A 6,747-nucleotide genomic window follows, 5' to 3' on the forward strand; every position below is an offset into this window, starting at 1 on the left:
GGAGTACAATATATAGACTATGAAGTCTTTAATAGCTTTCACAAGTGCAAAAGCCTATTTTTCCATGATTTTCTAATTTAGAGGTGCATCTCTAAGTGCTTTACTGAAAAAGGCTATGGGTTTTTTACATTCTTGATCATCTTTTTGCAGTAAAACAGCTAATATAGTGTGTTCTGATGCAAATGAAAAATTTTATGAAGTCTCTGTCGAACTTTGGACTTGCAAAGACTGGTGTTCTAGTCAAAGCCTTTTTTAATTTCTTCAAATGCTTTGTTTGGCTTCTATTGTCCATTTAACCTTTGAATCCTTTTTTAACATATTGTTCAGCAATCTACATAATTCAGCCAAATTAGATATGAATCTTCTTTAAAAGTTAATCTTTCCTAGGAAAGCTTGAAGTTCTTTGACATTTCTGGGGTGGGGTATTTGGAGAATAGCTTCTATTCTAGTAGGATCAATTCTGATGCCATCTTTGGAGATGATATGACCTAACAGTTTGCCTTCTTCTAGACCAAACAAAAACTTTTTAGAATTTAATGAAATACCATACTTTCTGCATTTTAAAAACACTTGTCTCAAATGATCTAAATGTCGTTGATCTGATTTAGAAAACACAGTGAGGTCATCTAGATATATAACCAGAAAATCGTGAATTTCTTTTGCAAAAGCTATGTCCATTGCTCATTGAAAGATAGCCCCTGCATTTTTAAGTCCGAATGGCATTTTAACATATTTGAATGTACCCCATGGTGTTCTAAATGCAGTCTTTTCCTGGTCATCAGGATGAACCAGAATCTGATTATAACCTGAAAGCCCATCCAAAAGTGAAATCCTAGAAGCACCTACTACCCTTTGCAGAATATGATCCATCTTAGGTAAAGAGTAATTGTCTTTCAAAGAAACCTTGTTTACATTTCTTACGTCAACACATAATCTAATTTCTCTTGTCTTCTTCCTGGTAAGCACTAAATTAGACACCCACTCTGAAAATCTGATTGGAGCAATTATCCCTACATCATGCATTCGTTTGATTTCTTTTTCAATTAAAGGAAGCAGTACAGGGCTAACTCTTTCGAGCTTTTGTTTGAATGGTTTTTTATTTTCCTTGAGGGGTATTGTATGTTGAATTACAAAGGTGTCATAAGATTTCGAATCTTCATAGCTCCAAGCAAAAACATCCTGGAATTATTTAATTAGTTTAGCATACTTAAGTTTTTGATCGGGGGGCAAAGATTTGGATAATTTTACCATTTTTGGATTTTCTTCAGTTCTTATGTTATAGTCTTCAATGTCTGCCTTTAGAGATTCCATCTTGGGTTTCTTTGGAATATCGTTGAAATCAAAGAGATCTTCCAAAGGAGTTAATCCTTTGGGCAAATGATTGTCTTTCAAATTGATAACTTCAGATTCTCCTTCAATAATCTCATCAATGTCTATTTCTTTAAGATCTTGTATTTCCTTTTTTGTAAATTTCGTTGGATGAAGCATTTGAGTTGCATTTTCTGCTGAAATGTCTGTATCTATCTGATTTGTTAGATCAAACTCACTAACTGTATCTACATCTATGTTAGTGCTAGAAAATTCTTCTTCCAAGGTTAAAAAATTGTTGATCTGATTATCACTGTCAAACACTTGCCAGTTTTTTACATTGTCGGGTAAGGCTGGACTGTGTCTAAATTTAGCTGTGAATTGATGATTTGGTTCAAATGGTAATTTACAGGTGCTAGCAAACATTTCCAGGCTATGAGCTTGCAAGTTATGTTTTCTCGGGATTTTGGCAAGTTCTGTTTCTAAAAATGTATTGAGGATCTCTATAGCTATTCCTCTGTACTCTCTTAATCTGGGATCATTTGTTAAGAACTTCCCTCTTATCTGTTGAATGATTAAATCAGAATCTCCTAGTACTGATACTGTAATTGCTCCCAATTTCTTGACCAGTGTAAGACCTACCAGTAGAGCTTCATATTCAGCCATATTATTAGTGCACTTAAAGTTTAATCTGTAGGCATGGCCTTTAGCATGATTGTTTTCAAGATTGTGCACCCAAACTCCTGCTCCTACTCCTAATTTGTTCACAGAACCATCAAATTCTTGGTACCAAAGGATTTCTTGTTCATAATTAGTATCAGGAGTCTCAGGGATCTGTTTAATAGGGAGATCTGGTTTTTTTAGTTTTTTCTGGTTTATCTGATGTTTCATGATTTTCAAAAATTTCTTGGATTCGGACACTAGACCTTTCGTTTGTAATTTTCTCTAGTTCATCTACTAAAACTTTTATTTCATGTGAGGGCTCAATTTCAGCATTGTAAAGAATAAAAGAATCCATATCTGAATGTACTGAGTAGATAGGGAAATTTTGAGGTTTCTCTCAACTACTTACTACATATTTCATTAAGGTTTCTCTGTATAGTTTCTTGAGTTGACCAAACACTGAAATAGTAGTGTAAGACATGTCTAACTGTAGAGATCCTTGAAGCTTTGCACCCCAAGATCTAGACAACAACATGCCATACTTTGGTGGAATATCAGCTACCACTATGTCCATTAAGATGGTTTTGGCAGTTTATTGGACCAGTGATACACATAAGCCTTTGATTAAACCCGAACATCTAACCTGACTTGAATCAAAAGAGAAAAGGTCCTTACATGGCCTGGTGATGTCAAGGTCAGGTCTCTCCATTACAGATTTAGGCATTAAATTATGGGAAGCACCAGAATCAAACATGGCAATATGAAGTATTTTATCATGTATGTTTAAACTCACATAGAAAGGAGGAACTTCTCCCTCCACTGTTTTTCCATTTACTCCAGGGCCAAAGATCAATTCAGGCTAGTCATCAAAAACGTTTACTGAATCTCTGTTCACAGAAATTTTGAGTGATCTGCTGATTTGAATTTTGTAGACATCATGTTTAACTAATTCTGATAATGGAACAACTATCTTTAATTTGCCTACTTCTGTCTCAAGAATAAAAGGTTTTTCGATCTGAGTTCTTGTATTTTAGACAGATGGATTTTCTGCATTTCTCTCCTCTTCAGGAGAGGGATTATGGGCTAAAGTTGTTTCCAAATCAAGTTCTAAAGGCTCTTCTACATTTCCTTTAGAAGGAATAGAAGTGGAAGGTTGTTTGTTAGGTGGTTGATTATCTGATACATCTTCAACAATTGGATTATTTGGTTTAGGACCTGTTCTAGAAAGAATATGTATATGGGGGTATTGATCTTACCTTTATTAGGCTGCTTGGTATCTTTTTGTTTATTGGTTTCAGGGAAATCTATTCTTCTTCTCCTCAGATTGTATTGTTTGTGGACTTCATAAATGGTTGTATCATATCCCTCCCTAAAGTCAAATGATTCACCTGACTGAGTTTGGAATTGTTTAAGAATGTGAGCTTCTTGATCCTATTGGGTCAAGAAAACTTGTTGTTCATTGTTGAGTCCCATCATATTAATTTGAGTGTCTTCTGTTGGTTCATCAGAAGTTGAGGCTTCAGCATAATTTTCTTGAAATGGGGACCTAATATTTTGGTCAGGCCCTGTCTTTCCAGTGTTAGGATTTTGGTTCTTCCTGAAATTTAGATCTCCCCCAGTATTGCCTGGTTGACCATCCCAAGGGAATTTTCTCTCGATTGTTTCTACTCTATCTCCAAGCCTATCCATTCCTTTAATAATAGCATCTAATTTATGTTCAAAGGCAGAAGGTTCTTCTTTGAAAGGTGTCCTCCTTTCAGCTCTGGCTCGAGATCGCTAAGAAATCAGGTTGGCCTCAACGCTGACAGCTATACTTTACATCTCTTCTAAGTTTCAAGGAGCTCTTTCCCTAAGTTGGTATGCCATATTAGAATCAAATGCATTAGGGAATTTGATCAAGGCAAAAGCTGGAGGAGGTCTTAGATTTTGAGGAATAGCATTGTAGACATTATTGAATCTGGTACAGTAATCTTGGATAGTTTCTTGTGTGCCTCTTCTTAGGTTTTCATATTCTAATAAAATGTGGAGAGGATCTTTCTTCTTTTCCCATCTATTCAAGAAGGTCTGATAAAGAGCTTGTGGGTCATTGATATTATTTGCAGGGAGGGCTCTAAACCAGGTTTTAACATCTCCAGTTAAACTTTGAACAAATACTTTCATTCTAACATCATCAGCATCAACCTCATATATTACAAAATAGTCGGTCATTTTCTTGGTATGTTGTTGAGCTGTGTAAATGCCTATACCTTCAAAACAAGTGATTTTACTCTGATAATCTTGGGGCATAGCCCTTGGATTGGCAAGTAAGTGCAGGGGAGTATATCGGTTTGCCATGGTTGCAGAAATAGATGTGAGAACTGGAGGAGTAGGAATAACAATGGGAATGTTTATTGTGGACGGGGAAGTGTAAATTGTAGTTTGAGGTTGGGAAGTCTGAGGTGTTGATGGTGAACTCAAAGATGCTGTAGTAATCACAGAAAGGTTTGGTTTTCTTTCAGAGGTAAGCTCAGATTGAATGGAGTTCTGCAAATGTCTGTCAAGGTGTGAAGTAACAACTTCAATCTGCAAATTTTCAATGAATATTGGATCTTGAACTGTGTGGGTTAACCCAGATTCTGAAAAGGTCACAAATAAAGAGTTTTCAACATACTCATCAAAAGGTTTGTCCTTGGGGTAGATCCACCTCACAGGACAGGATCTTGATTTGTATAGAGGCCGAGAACTAGCAGAATTTTCTTGGCCCTCTTGTCTCCTAAGAATCCTAGGAATCAGATTAGGATTTTCAAACACAGGTGGTGGATTTGGAATAGGATTTGATTTGGTGTAATGAATCCTTTCTGAAGCCAGGTTTCTAGGTGTGTTTTTGGTTCTTTCTTGAAATAGATTCAACAATACAACTTTATCAGTCTCTTCTAAGAAGTTTTAGATGTGGGAATTTTGAACTTTCTTAAAGGCTTATTTGAAAAAAGGAACTGATAAAGTATTTGAAACAACTGTCTAATCTATGAGCTAGACCGGAGATAGATTGAAGTAGAATTCATTTACTTCTACAATTGGAAAGCAAAAGCATTTCAAAGGCTACCTGGCTAACTTCAGGCTTTGTCTGTAGCTTATACAGAAAACAATAGTAACAAAACAAATTATTCAGTTCCCCAGTGGAGTCGCCATTGATGTTATCACTCAGGTTTTCCCAAAAGTTGTAAGAAAGGCAAAGGAGGCCGAGGTAACCACAAACCAATCTTTCAGATACATAATCTAGCCAATCTGTATCTGGAGAGGGCTCTCTCTTTATGATTTAGCTTTGTTTTTAAAGGTATTAGGCTGGTTATGAAGTTTAGGAGTTTTGTTTGAGTTTGGGTGGTGAGATTCAATAGAGCAGAGAGGTAAGACAGAGTAGTTCAGGCCATTGGGCTAATGGAGTCAAAGAAGATGGCTTCCTGGATTTGGTTTTAATAGAGGATGGTTTCAAACAGGGAACAAATAAAGACTTGAAATAGATGGAATGGGCTCAAATGGGGTGAAGGGCAGTTAAGAATCCTTCAACCTATTTAAAGAGGGAAATTGGATGATTACTGATAAGGAGCAGTTAAGTATTTTTTAGCAAATAATCAACATGAAAGAATTAGGGAACAGGAGCAATTAATATTTCATTGCTTATCCTAATTCTGAAGAAAAAACAAAGAACAATAATGACTGAAAATAGAGTGCAATCAAGCATATTCTGAAATTAATCTTTTTCTTTACCATTCAGATATTGAAACACAGATGATATAATAAACAAGAAAAACTTTAAAACACAAAATATAAAAGACTTATTGATCCGGTGGTTGATTCAAGAAGTCTGTGACAAATCCTCTCCTTCAATTCTTCATCCAGTAAGCCATGCAACATTTGATTCCAATAGCTCTTTATTCCAAAAAATCAATATTACAGCAAAGTCTAGGAATCCCCCTCAATACTCCAATTGAGGGGGTATTATGCTCAAAACTGTATAACAAATATCTCATAACAGAATGAGATAATATCTAGGATGACTAAAAATATTTTTACAAGAAAATAGAAACAGCTAGTCTTGAAAATAGAAGAAAGATAACTGATGTTGTGCTCGTCCTGTTTTTGTTGAATGTGCTGGAGGCAGGCCCTATGATTCGTCTTGCAGCTGTCTTCTTTAGTCACTCTGTGTTGGCTGCCTTGTTTTTGTTGATACTCTTTAACCCTGATCTGATACACTTTGACCTGTTTATTTCTGGTCAATAGCCCAAAATTCACTTTTTACCCAGGGTGAATTTACAAAATTTCCATCATCTTTGGGATTATGTCCCAATCCAATAATGATTTCTTTTAAATGATTTTATTCTATTATATTTGGCCGAGGAAGAGCCTTTCTCCAAGTTTAGCTGGGCAGTAGCATTATCCAAAAAATTATGTAGCCTGTGTGCCATCAATGTTGTACTAGTTAGGGTAAAATAAACCATTTCTCCGGTTTGTAGTCTGCTTGTGAAGCTCATTTAATCCAAAGGAGTAATATCCTTTGCCAAGACTTCCAAATTTGTCCTGATATAATCTGTTGTAGTTTGAAGTTGCTAAACCTTTGGTTTTCTGTTATCAAGGAGGAAAATCGTACACTGATAGGTTGAATGGCAGGCTGCGGGACTCGCGCCATAGCTTTTTTGGTCTGGTGGTGTCGCTGCCCAGTTCTCAACCAGGCGGTGGCGTGAAAACTGAACAATTGACAGAGAGAAGCATGTAGTTATAATAGTGAAAATAATGTTTTTC

This window comes from Pinus tabuliformis, chromosome 4_1 (assembly GCF_031772625.1).
Source record: "Pinus tabuliformis cultivar Carrire ecotype Pingquan chromosome 4_1, CPIR1, whole genome shotgun sequence".
Classification (NCBI taxonomy): Eukaryota; Viridiplantae; Streptophyta; class Pinopsida; order Pinales; family Pinaceae; genus Pinus; species Pinus tabuliformis.